We start from the raw sequence: 13,981 nt of genomic DNA, 5'->3' as shown, positions 1-13,981 counted from the left end.
TGGTTTTATGATTTACTATCTGCATTATTTTTGTCTCTATTACAGTGTTTGGGAAATGGTTCAAATGTCAACATTATGTATCTTCTATATGTTGATGACTTAGGTAGAATAATCTGCTTCTTCATTTCTGCAGCAGTGATACAGTCAATTTTATAACAGGCGCAGTAATAGATAGAATCAATGTCATCATCACCACAATCACCTTCATCCTCTCAGCATTGTTTATTTTACTGTTGAACCAGCTTCAGCTTCCACCTCCACCACTTCAGTCCTTTTTCACTGATGTTTACTTGTGGATTGATCTTCCTCCTCATGTATTTGCAGCTCTATTGAATCTTGATTTTTACATTCTTGACCATTGACATTAATTGATCCAGTGTATAAGGAAGTTCATCAGGCAGAAACTGAATGGATTTTATAAAACCACACAGCCATAGCAATGAGTCCAGTATCCATATTAATTACACTTCGATTTCCAATAGGAAATAAATTGTGTGTCTTTTGGATATTTGTGGGTCTTTTAGAATTAAACTTTAAATTTTAGACATACAGTACAAGACACTTATTTAACCAATCATTATTTTTGCATAAAATATCTCTTTAGGCATCAAAGCCTCAAGCTGGAAATAATCACTTTAGCACTATATTTATTTATGTAATTAGAGATGATGAGGTCTTACGTCACAAATACATTTTACATATTAGTTTCAAGTCATTATTAAATAGCCCAATAAGTGGTAGTGTTTGTTAAACACGGTTTTAAGTATGATGGTTTAATTCCATGTCCACTGTTCCCTCCCTCTAGTGCTTTCTATTTAATACACCAACTTCATCACCAGGGAGATTAAGGCTAATGCCTAAAGGAGCACAGCCCAAAATTGAAAAGAATTAACTGTAATTAGCACACTAACAAATGGCTAATACGATGGCAATTGTTATACTTTTTATTATATAACCTGTAATCTTACTCCTGAGAACCTCATTTTAAATTATGGTGAAATGGGGCTACAGAGTTATTATAATATCTATCATTTCAATTTGGTAAAATCAATATATCAAATGAATGCAGGGTAGAAAAAAAGGCATTTTCTATCACAGCTCTGCTTTGTTCACACCAGGGTCTTTACCTTTTATGCTACATCCTGTAGCAAATGTTAAAAACAGGTATGCCTACATCAAGCACAGAATCATTACACCAACACCACAGCCACAGCAGGAAGTACAGCACATAAAAGACCCTGCTAACTGTTCCTTTGGCCTGTAAACTCAGCTAATTAACAGTAGCTTCGTGCTTTTTGAACGTTGCCAGCTCTGTGTGTTTCCTCAAGGCCACAGGATGTAAGCCCTGCAACAATCTGCAAGCCAATTGTCACAGAAAGAAAAAGTGAGACAGGCAGTACTGAGCAGGGATTTACTGGCTCTGATAGTTATTGGATGGGTGTTTTTTTTCCTCATCTTTTCTCACCTTCTGCTTGCTGTTGCTGCTACCACCACTAGTGTCTTTCCAAACCAACAGTAATGAAAATAATAATAATGATAAGAATAGCATCACTTCAATCTCACTTTCAGTGATTACATTGTTCCACCCGTTTCCGTTTCTGCTTAAATTATATTTAACTTCATCTGCTGTGGTCCGCAAACAGGATTACTGGTACTTATCTGAAATGAAAGTGCATTTTTAACGCAGTTTAATAACGAGAGTGGAAAATCCAGTCCATAGCAATAAAGCTGAAACTAATTCATTTCAATGGCTGTCAGCACAGAGTGTTTCTATTATTCCTCACATGCCCATTCCCACTGTTAAATACTGTAAAAAAAAAAAAAAAAAAAAAAAGGAGGCAGAAGGCCATTTGTGTAATCTGCTGCAGCTTGACATGAGCATGGTGATCACAGAAACGCTGAAGAATCTTCATCCCGCCTTTAAGAGCCTCTTCAAAGAGCCACTAAAAGCAAACTTAAAAGCAACTTAGGTCATCAGACTCTGCAACTTTCCTGAAGAGTCTTGAGCAGAGTGGAGGGTGAAGGGGTGGACTGGTAGGATGGAGGAGAGTGAAACTGCCGGGTGTCCTCATGCATTTAAAGTGGTCAGCAGTTTGAACCTGTCTATGCCTCCTGTTCCATTATGGAATAGTAACACAGGGGCCTGTTTGTTCGCCAAACACAATTAACAAGGTTTCTGCTGCACATCAATACCGCTATTTGCATAGGGTATTGATCTGAAGTCCTTATAATCACAAAATGTTAATTGCTCCAATTAATTCTCAATCTGTTTGTGCCCTTGTCTGGCCGCCTTGAGCCCTGAAGGTCAGTGTGAAAATGAACTGCTCTTTGATTCTCCTCCAGGAAAAGATTTTTTCCCAAGACAACACAGTTTGCTACTTCGAAATCAAAAGGCCCTACCATCCTTTATCATTGTTATCATTCTCTGTGAGTAGCAGCTAATGGGTTTGAAATCTTGTGATCTGCTTTGTCCTTTTAAACAAGGTTTTTCTTGTCTCGTTCATTAACCAGAGCTGCCTCCACTTCTCTACAGAGCCACGGCTATTTACACCTCAAAGACACAGTATCCCCCTTTATATTGACTAATAAGTCATTTTCTGAGACAAAGCATTGCCCATTTGATTCATAACCCTTAAGAGATGTGTGAGAGTTTCCCTCTGTCTCTGGTCCTGCTGCTACACCATGTTATTACATGCTGAAACATGACCTCCTGGTTTATTGTCTGTTTGAGATGATCAGAATAATAAGTCAGAGCTGTCTACTCTGCTGCTCCTCTGCCTGTGATGTGTAGGTAGGTAGGCCTCCATCCTTTGTTGTGTGCTACGCTCTTTTTTTTAATCCAAACATGACACTACATATATTGCCTTTGTCTATTATAAGAGTATAAATACATTTAATATTTAGTACAGATAAAAAATATAAATAAATCTCTATAGAAATATAAATGTCTAAGTGTATTGCTTCTTTAAGTGGTTGGGAATAAACTATATTTTTGCACTGGCCTTATTTACCAGTGTTGATCGGCGTCTGCGTTAATTGCTTTTCGCTCTATCTTGATATGGTCGACAACAAGAACACAATTATAGGTTTTGCAGCGTGTTTCACTCCCCGATATCTGTACATAACGGTGCAGAAGGACCTGTCTTCCAGTCCCCGTCATCCATGCCTGAACACAGCCAAATGACAAATGAGCCACCCTGTGTGAAAGATGAATTTCAATCCACTACACCTGTGCCACCCCTCCAAATGAAAGGACTGATTGCCTCCAATTGCATATTTAAAATGCTTAATTCCTCCATTAAGAAACCTATTTACATGAATTAGGGACAATTAGCATTTTCAGACCCACTTCAACTTTGTTCGCCCCCATCCATTAACATTTGAAAGTGTCGGCTGCCAGACACAAGAAAGCCCCTGCATCTGATTTGTACTGACCCCCTATGACGGCTGCCTGGATGGAGTTTTTTATCTGTACCACCTCACTAAAGGAGGGGGCCGGCCCGGGGTCTATAGTAAGTCACCTCATTATGGTTAATCAACAAAAGCCTGCGAATGAAAGACAACAGAGTGAAGGGCAAAGGGATATCTAATGGAGAGAAGCTAAGGTGTAGGTCATAGACCTCACACACCTTTTATCTAAGGGATATTACATTAATTCTATGTTGTTGAGCTCATAGGTTGTCCCTCTAATACTCTGTTATACACTGAACAGTCAAGGGTAAGGGAAAAATCTGTGGCCTCTAAACTGTCAGTAGTTAAGTGAAAATAATGAAGAAAAAAGTTGATAAAAGAGGAGAGGATGAGTATCACAGTATGCACCAGTCAGGTCCCTGAAGTTATTGGACCTTGTTGCTAAAGCCAATCTGCACAATAGAAAATGAGGCCTCAGTGAAGATTGTACACAGCCTTGAGTATTTTCATTGTTCAGCAAATACAGTGTCTGATTCAAAGTACTTACACATCCTTAGGATGATCTTTTTGATGGAGAAAAGCTGTCATCTTCTAATGAAGATGACAGAGTCTGTCTCCTTCTTCCGGGAATTTATTAGAAAAAGGAGCCTCACATCATGTGAGTCATATGTAATGCTTTTTATTGCTACAGTCACAGGCAGGAGAGGAAGAGAGAGCTTGTTTTGATGATTATATTCACTCTTGAAAATACATTAATATCTCTTTGAGTTGCACAAATCCGTGTGTGTGTGTGTGTGTTTGTGGTACACGTGCGTATATCTACATGTGCACTGTTCTAATGGGTCTGCTTATGATTATCACTAAAACTCATTTGTGCATCTCAGAGAGTAAAATGAATATAATGTGTGTATAATGAAAATCATGTTTGACTTGAATGCTGAAATTTGTCATAAATAACTTACAAGTTATTGAATATTGGGGGTTGAGTTTGAGAATTTTGAAAAAATCAAGATCCAAACTTGCCTCATACCTGCATCTTTAAGACCCCAAACTGACTAAACTTTACTGGTATTGCCAAATTTAAGAGCTGAAGTCAAACCAAGACCTGAAGCGATACAGTTTTTTTGTTTCATTTCATGAGTGACTATTAACTGTTGCTTACTATCATATTGGCTACACTCTGTCTTTCCCTCTTCCCAAAGGGCATTTGCATATCGAATTTCTTCACATGTAAAAAATGGACGCAGAATAGTGGTACAGTCAGAGAAAATAGGAGAGAAATCTCTAATAAATTACATTTGAAAATAATCAAGCCCGATTTAAGCCTGAAGCTTTGTCAGGCCTTGTTGAGTTTGTGCTGGGGAGCAGAGCTCTGTGCAGCTGCTGTTACAAAACACGCATAGTTTTGGACATGAAAGGGATAAAAGCTAGTTCTGATAATTATGAAGAGTATGATTCACTATTAACATCTGAATTCAGACCTTGAACTTAATTAAACATTGAAAGTGAATGTAAAGAGGAAATATGCAGCAGAAGTAGGATGAAAGAGCCAGCCATTAACTCCATGCTATATATATAATCACAGAAGTGACACACCCTGGAAATGGAAAGAGGCTTGTTGCTGCCCAGTAACTTCCTAAGGAACTAGAATTACCGCCTTGCGGTTGTAGGCCTCCACAAACCAACCAAGTTGCAGGAAACATGGTCACTATCTCCTCTTCTTGAGATAAAGCTTTGAATAATGGCCAGAAGTATTTTTGCGGAATATTATATTACAGTGAAGTTGACCTTTGACCTTTTCGATATAAAATGTCAGCGCTTCATCATTTTATCTTACATTTGTGTTGAATTGTGCCATTATTAGTGTATGAATTTGTGAGTTATGGCCAAAAAGGTGATTTGTAAGGTCACAGTGACCTTGACTTTCGACCTTTGACCACCAAAATCTTCCCAGTTCATTCTTGAATCCAGGTGAACGTTTGTACCAAATGTGAAGAAATCTCTCAAGGTGTTACTGAGAAATTGCATTTACAAGAACGTGAACTCACACATTGACCTGTGACCTTTGTCCACCAAAATCTAATGAGTTTATCTCTGAGTCCAAGTGATCTTTGAGCCAAAATTGAAGAAGATTTGCTCAAGTCGTTCTTGAGCTATCACATTCAAGAGGCCAAATCTGTGTTTTGTGAGGTCACCATGACCATAACCTTTGACCTTTGCCCACCAATATTTAGTCAAGTCCAGTTGAATGTTTGTGCCAAATTTGTAGAAATTCCCTTGTGTTCAAGAGAATGGGACAGCCAGATGTATGGACGGACAGGCAGAGGCAGACAGAGATGACCCGAAAACACCTCAGGCCATGGCTGTCACCAGTGTGAATACATAAAAATATATGCCATCTGGCCAAGAGGTCTGCAATAGCTAAAGGGCTTTGCTCTTGAACTATGTTTGATGTGCAAAGGCACTTGGTTGGATTGAAATGGCCTCCTGAACAGTTCATACACAACTTTGTACAACAAGAGGTAAATCCAGAGGTGGTTAAACATCAAGTTTCAAACAGCCTCTGCCGCTCACCAGCAGGATTGACTTTGCGTACAGTATGAAACAGTTACACTAGCTGTGAGGATAGAGTAAAAGTTTCTGCTCATCATCTGATATATGAATTGTAGCTGGCAGCCATTATGTTGGCCAACCATCCGGTACTCCTTTAAATCTTGGAGGTTGTTGAAGGTGGCTAATAACCAGGCTTTGCAGGATGTCCACTGACTGTCCAGCCTTGCTGCTAACTCAGTAAATAGGTTCTGCCTTTTTGTGTGTTCTTCTTCTACCACAACCTGCATCCAACATGGCTTCCCATGACAGAGTGATCTACCTGCAGAACACCTGAATGTTGGACTACAAAACCAGGTCTTGTATCAGATCATATTACCTTACATTATGTTATGTTTTGTGAACTGTAATGCTGTTGCAATAGTCATGAGATTTAGTTTTCATTCAGTGTTTCATACAAAAATTTATTTTTGTTCTGCCCTAACAGCTTTTCCAACATGCAAAATTTATTTCTTTCTTCATTTGCAAGCCTTGTGTTTTGAATGTGCTGATGTCTTTAATTTAGCTTTTATAGTATTCTTCTATTGCTTTTTATGGGCATTGTGCTACTTTTATGGAGCTTTAATGCCACCAACTATATATATACAGATTTCCACCCTCGTCAATCTTCAGACATCTGCATCCCGTCACACCTATGCCCATGGCTTGCATGGAGAGCTGAACAACACACAAACCACTAATTTACACATTGCTCTACAGTTGTCAGTTTCTCATCAAAGTGGTTGTAAAAACATGTGTCATTTAAGCATTTGGACATATTAAGCAGATATTTATGAAAATTTTGCAAATGAAAAGCACTGGACTCAAATTAATTGGATTTTTACAAAATATGAGCAGCAGAAGTTACTGACATATAATTAAAGTGATAAAGACAAAAATGGAGAATGCAGTTATAAAATGTCGATATCCTCTATCAAGACAGTGCAACAGTGACGTGAGAAAAGATAATATGACAGATTGCAGCACATATACAAGGTGTGTAAGTGCAGATGTTCACTCTACCATAAGAGGTCATTCACATCCACGGAAGTTTTAAGGTATCAGTGGTGAACCGTGAGTATTAGGGCCAGGCCTTCAACTCAACATTGACCAACCTCCACCCACAACCTCTTGACTCTCCCTTCACTTCCCCATAACCACTCACATTTATCTTGGCAGCATCATAACCTAGGAAGACAATGAAATGGTGGTGACTCCCTACTTTTGAAGCAGTCATCTGATTGTCTATTCCTTGATTATTTGTATTATTTTAGTCTGTAAGAGTCCACAGATCAAAAGCTTTAAAAGGGTTTTTTTCATAAAAGTATTCCAAGTTGTGAATCTTGTCATGTTAAGTCCATTGCAGACAGCTGGGCAACTCCTTCTTCTTCACTTCTTCCTACATTAAAACAATTTCTTCAAGTTCCAGCTGGGAGACTTTGGGTATGCTTGTTTTTATTAGTTTGCTGCTTACAAATTGGAAGTCCTAACTAATGAGTGGGCCATCTAACTTTTTCTCTGCTCAGAGACGACAACAAAAAATGATTGGATAACTATATTTTCATGGTTTTAGAACAGTAACCCTTTCATTTCTGACACAAACTTGATAGAGAATGACTTCTAAAATCCCAAGTAGAAGGGAATAAGTATAAAAAATGAATGAAATAAAAATACAAATTATATAATTAAATTAAAGAGATTAAATATAACATTTAAATGTTATTAAGTTTGGCCTGCTCTGAAGGCCTAGAAGGCCCTGATGCTTCCCCACTGTTAGGCATATAGGTATGTGTGTAGATACCTGTCCACGTCCCAGATATATTCCCTTGATTTGCTGCTCTATAGCATGTCAGCTCACATTTTCCAATCCCCGGCTTCCCCTTGCTCCCCTTGCCTTTGTCTGCTCAACAATAATTCCTCCATGACTCATTTAGTATGACATACAGAGCAAAATTGGAGCGCAGATTTCTCTGTCTGAATTGGCGAGTTTAATCTCTCTTTGTTTTTACTCTTCAGCACTTGATTGTGCCGCAAATTGTGAAATCCATGTACCTGACAGGACATGTATCTCTTAATGTTTCTGAACCAAGCTGTCATTGCTGGATCATCCACTCAAGTTAAATCTTACTATTGATAAACATTTTCTAGGTCTGCGTTTCATGCAGTTCATCCGCTTCACCACTTTATTGTCCGTTCTGATTTCTGCTTACCTTTTGTTTGGTCATTTATTTGCACTAAATTTACTCTACTCTAAAATTGGCTTTACAAAACCTCTCTTCTAGTCAGAGTGTCATTCTACTTATTGTAGGATTACTTGTGCCAACCAAGGGTGTAGATTTGCATGTAGACGATGGGGACATGTCCCTACCAATATTTTGGGAGGACAGAATTGTTCTTACCGATATTTGAGTCATCTCCAAGACAACCGATTTAGGCATGCTAGCATTTGATTGGCTAAAAGGGCGGGAACTATCTGGAAGATCACATCATATACAAATATCATGCTTTCTACCAGACATGGAAGAGGCGAGAGTGGATCAGTGTGTTGACAAGCATAAGTTATTTGCTGCCATTAGTCCACACCTCAAACAAACAAACAAACAAACAAAAATGTAGTATTTCAGATCTCTGTAACAGCTTGAGGGAATTTCTTCAAATTTGGTAAAAACATTAACCCGGACTCAAGGACAAACTGATTAGGTTTTGGTGGCTATAGGTCAAAGGTCAAGGTCACAGTGACCTCACAAAGCATGATGTTGGCCATGTGAACGCAATATCTTGAGAACTGTATTTGTTTTTCTTGCAAACACACTGCATGCAATGAAGAGTCTCTGCTATATTTATTAGGATTGTAACCAACTTTTCAGTTATATCATTAAATAAGCTGCCTGTATCGATACACACACATCTACACAAGCTTGTGCTGTAATATACACAATGCAGCTGTTTGAATGCACTTATTGTCTCTATTGCAAAGACAAGTCCTGCGCACTATCATAATTGTAATATTGATTATACATAACTCATTTTGTCTGATTATGATTACAATTTAATATTGACTTTCCACGTGCAATGAATTCACTCTCCTGTTGTCAGTCTTGTTGACTTGTATGATCTATGATTCATCAATACCATTGATTCTCCCAAAGTTCATCCATCCATATGTGACTGGCACATCAGTATTTTACATAAAAAAGATTGAGGGGAGGCAATCTGCACGTCAGCAAAATGTCACCATAATTGAGCTTGGCTGATGTTATTGTCCCTTAACGAAGTTCTGACTGTTTTATAAACAGGGCTGGGACAAGAGGCATCAGTCACAAGGGAGACTGTTAACATTACCAAGGACAAGAGCATCACACATTAAACAGGAGCAGCAGATGGGCTGCACTCTACCTCAGACAGAATTTAGATACACTTTGCAACTCCTATCTATCTATCTATCTATCTATCTATCTATCTATCTATCTATCTATCTATCTATCTATCTATATATATATATATATATCTATCTATCTATCTATCTATCTATCTACAGTGATGGCAGAAGAGGTGTTTACATGTACAACATGTAGTACTACAATAGCACACAAAAATGACAACACACTGAGGCTAATTGGAAAAGGCCTATCACTGATTACAGACACACTCTGTATGTGTGTTTGTGAGTGTGTGTACAAGTGACCCGTGTGTGCCTTGTGTGGGTGCATGGCTATTCAGTCCACACACACCTGTGTATATCTGGCAATTGCTCTGCTGGTGGACTCCACTGTGACAGTGGGCTGCCCTCAGAGGTCTCTGGATATCCAGTGTAAATCCAGCCCAGTGGAGCTGTGAAAAAAGCTAATAATATGTTATTGCAGTCTAGGTCCCCCTGTCGCCTCTCCATCAGAGCACCACTGTCACCTTACACATGGACCACGGTGTGATAATGGACAATAATGCGAAGTAGCTGAGAGTGAGAAGTCCAATCTACCTCCTGAGTGGTAAAAGGGCTGAGAGGAAAGCACACCCCATATGCTGTGTGAGAGCTCCTGACTCCAAGGCCTTGTGAACCCCTGGGCCTCCCTTCCAATAGGTAAACATACAGCTGATTGATTATTATCTCATTTCATAAATTGTGATGGTTTAGTCTTGACAAGTGAAGGCATGTGTGTTCTCTCAATGCAAAACTCACTAATTACAGCTGAGAAGTAAACCTCATTTGTGAATACTACTCTACAGCTTTGTACTACTACAGATTTTCAGACACCCAAATACTTAAGCCAGCTCCACAGAAGACCATTGCTTAATTGTTTCATCATGATGTGTTTATTCATATTTAATGTAGAGGCACTTTCTCCTGCAAAAACATGGTCATTAGTGGGCTTCACAAAGAAATAAATACCCAGATTTGTTGTGAGTGTTTAAATCTCTCAAAGAGAATCTAAAATCATGTTATCAGTATTGACTTCAGGCATGTTTGCAGTTAGCAATGCACTGCGGCACATAAGACGATGAGCTATTGTTGTGCTTTCTTTGTTTAGAACAAAGTTTTATAAAATAACCTTCAGAACATAAGTAACAACTCTGTTTTCAAACCTAAACACATTAAATATGCTTCCTTTGATCAACATAATATTTCTGGTTTTGCTTACAGTGAAATCTTTCCCTGCAGAGAAATGGGAAAACAGTACAAAACATAAGCAGCAGCAAAACAGTACTTTGAAAAACAAAGTGGTACAACTTTCAGCCAGACTGAGGCCTCTAGTGGCAGCTAACGGCAACATCCTCCCCACTAAAACTTCTCTTATTAGACTAAACTTTTATATAATTCTATTCATGAAGAGTTCAAGTATGATTGTTGAATTTGATTATCAACTGAACTATCTTTTATAGCAAATACAGTAAGTATAGGTCTGGCATTTTTGTGGGTGGAAAATACAATTACATTTTTCTCATAGCTCTTCATTAATTCTCCAAATCTTTAATAGAAGCTTAGTGATTAACATAAGAAAATCGTTTCCAGTTGTCACATAAGCATCACAACACTTTCTAAATTCATCAGGTTAGAGTAAATATGTGACAGCAAATTACACTCTGCCTTTCTAACTGTAATTATTGTGCTGTTGAGAGGGCACAGGGGGCATTTTATTTTCTGTCTGATGATTGAATTCCTGCCTCTCTTCCTGCACTGAGTTGTATTTTGGTGTGTGACCACGGGCTTTGTGGTTTTCCGAACCTCATGGGACCAATTCCCATTATTTACTTGACTGTGACCCCGTATCATGACCCCTCAAGTCTCTCATTCTCCAGGAGCCTACTTTTAAATTGCCCATCTAATAGCAACCTGCATTTTTACTGAACTGTAATGAATGCTCCAATTACACTGAAGGTGATGGAGGCGATTTTCCTATGATAGAAGGGGTGATTTGATCTCCCACACTCCATTTCACTATCTCTCTGCTCTTCAGGCATTCCCACAGACCTGTGGTCAGCACTAGCTGTTGGGAGGAAACTAAGCCTCCACTTGTGGTAATGCACCCTCTGAGTGCACTGCCAAGCCATGCACCAATGAGGTGACTACAGAATTAAGTGCTTGAAATAAATGAATTCATTCTGGCAGAAATGTGTCAAATGACCTTTCCGCTGCTCATTACACATGGTGCACATTACACCAGAGAAATGCTCCTGTTGTCTGGGCTCCTTTGTTTCCCCCCCTCTTCTCTGCCTTGTCAAAGGAGAATGGTAATTAATTGAAATCATTTCCATGTGTAAGGTTGTGCGGACCCTCCTCAAGGTGTGTCAATGGGTCGATAGATATTTGGAGTGTATAGTGTAGTCAGGTGATAAGAACTCCAGTCATACTTTGCTAAATGACTGCCAAAGCCCCATAAAACCAATTCAAGGGCAGAAGAGTTTGAGGGCAGGACGTAACAGAAAGAGGGGGGAAAGACATTGTCCCCAGCGGACGATATTCTGACAGCAGTGTTGGTGGTCACTATCCACAGGAATTGAAATGTTTTGGGTCATTCAAGGCTGGGCACATTTTTCATTTTCCACCTTTTTTTTCTATCTGATTAAAAGGTTGTTTGTGAGAACTGAATAGTCTCCTTGGAGGTGGTATCCTCCTGCTTGACTGAATGCAGGGCATTTCACCCAGCTCTGTGCACAAGAGAGGAGAGCTTATCCTAATGCAGAGGCTGCCTGTCTGCCTGCCAAGGAGAGATGTGGCTTTAAGAGGCCCATACATGGTGTTGATTAGTTTTACTGAGCGGGTATGCAGAGACCAATAAATTAAATATGAATAAATTAAAAATGTACTCTAGCAGAAAATTGCCATGAAAACAACCACCTCCCCATTAAAATATGTATAGTAATGCCTTTTATGTGAAGTAACTTGGGATTAGATATCACTGTAAATTAACACGCCATCCAACCGTAGTCAAGAACTTTTCACTTTTAACAAGGACTTATAAAGGAGGTATTTACTCCAGTGTGTTCAGTAATTAATTTGATATTCAAATGAGCTTACAGTATGTATTATAATTGCAAATATCCTAAATAAGAGTAGTTTTAAAAAGGGGTAGGGTCAACAAAGATTGATGAGGCTTGTTTTGAAATTGCCATCTGTTTCAAATGTTTACTTGAGGCGAGGTCCCCCCACCCCCCACCCTCTCTTCTTCTGTGGAAATAGAGGCATCATGGTTTCTTCCTGCCATTTGGCCATATGTATCTGTTATTTTGTGGGGGTGGGGGGTGGAGGGTGTTTGCGTCGTGATGCAGCAGCATACATGAACACACACACACACACACACACACACACACACACACACACACACACACACAAAACACAAACACTGAAGGGGATCAGGAACATCAGCATGTGTGATGAGCTCCCACAGATAACGTCTCCGCAACATTTCCATGACATTGTAGCTGTGTTACCTCATTACCACAATGTCACAGCAGCAGTGTGAGGATGTTGTGTTTGGGGTGAGGATGGAGGGAAGTGAGGGGAGGGAGGTTCAGCTGCAGGTATTGGGCCTCTGCAGATGAGCTGATTAATTAAAGGGAGCTCTATTAAGGTTATTGAGAGGGACCCCCCTCCCTCCCCTCTTAGCAGCCCTCTCCACGCTCCTCAGTGGATAAGGTGGATGAAGCAGAAGGGGGCCGAGGGACGGGAAGCATCCTTGCCTCTTTTGACATTAGCCCGCGTGCACCCTCTTCACACGCCCCGTGACTCTCGCCACAAGTGCCTCTCTGCACCCCACCTTTGCAGGAGTGACACTCTCTTCGGGCTCCAAAATGGGACTGCAGAGTTTTAATCCCTCCAGCCGTCAACCCACCCACCCTTACTTCCATCTGTCAGGAGAACTGCTGGAGGAAAAGGGGGGATGGTTTTGGGGGGTGCAGGGGGCGCATCCCTTGTTCCATCCCGGCGAATTTTCTAATTTCCTTTGCTTCCATGCTTTGTCCCAAATTCACACCCCTAACCTATCCACCAGCCTCTTTCATTCTGTCCCCCCCTCTCCTCCCACATCTTTCCTATGTTGTTTTGGCCAAAGGAGTAAAAGTAAAACTGGAGGCTCCTGTTTTCTTCCAGCAATGGGAACTGACAGTATTTTAACAACATCTGAGCCCACTGTCATCATATATGAAGAAACCGATTCTTCCATATTTTCTCGAAATGTTTCACTCTCTTTGAATATGTTCTACCCTGAGGCATGTACAAGCACTGCTATAATTTGCTCTAGGTCATATTCTGCTTGCACAAATCAATTTGGATATTTTTTTTTGTTTCCCCATAATTAATTAAAAGTCTAGCCCAAGACAATGAGGACCATATGCTGAAATCCCATCTCTTCTTCTGACAAAAATTAAGCCATACATGAGGTTATCTGAACAGACCAGTGGGGTAATCTAAAGGGAAAAGAGGTTTAACTCACTAGATGAATAACTGTTGTGTGTTTTTTGTTTCTTAAATTATCTACCAACAAAA

At 39.7% G+C, this 13,981-nt stretch overlaps 1 long non-coding RNA gene across 5 annotated transcripts in view; it reads left to right on the top strand.

Annotated features, from left to right (window-relative positions):
• LOC139627625 (uncharacterized) overlaps positions 1-13,981 on the top strand; it is a 186,449-nt gene that overhangs the window by 155,493 nt on the left and 16,975 nt on the right. For 2 of the 5 annotated variants that reach the window (XR_011692600.1, XR_011692596.1), the window contains one exon: positions 9,864-13,870. The exons of 1 other annotated variant lie outside the window; for it this stretch is intronic. This is a non-coding gene — a long non-coding RNA (uncharacterized lncRNA). Of the gene's footprint in view, positions 1-6,273; positions 6,319-9,863; positions 13,871-13,981 lie in introns of those variants that run through there. 2 more of the 5 variants (XR_011692599.1, XR_011692597.1) reach the window with 2 other exon arrangements.

This window comes from Trachinotus anak, unplaced genomic scaffold (genome assembly GCF_046630095.1).
Source record: "Trachinotus anak isolate AG129_WGS33_773 ecotype Australia unplaced genomic scaffold, CSIRO_AGI_Tana_v1 ptg000011l, whole genome shotgun sequence".
NCBI lineage: Eukaryota > Metazoa > Chordata > Actinopteri > Carangiformes > Carangidae > Trachinotus > Trachinotus anak.
Note: the sequence above shows the minus strand (reverse complement) of the source record. Positions and strands in the feature narration are given on the sequence as shown.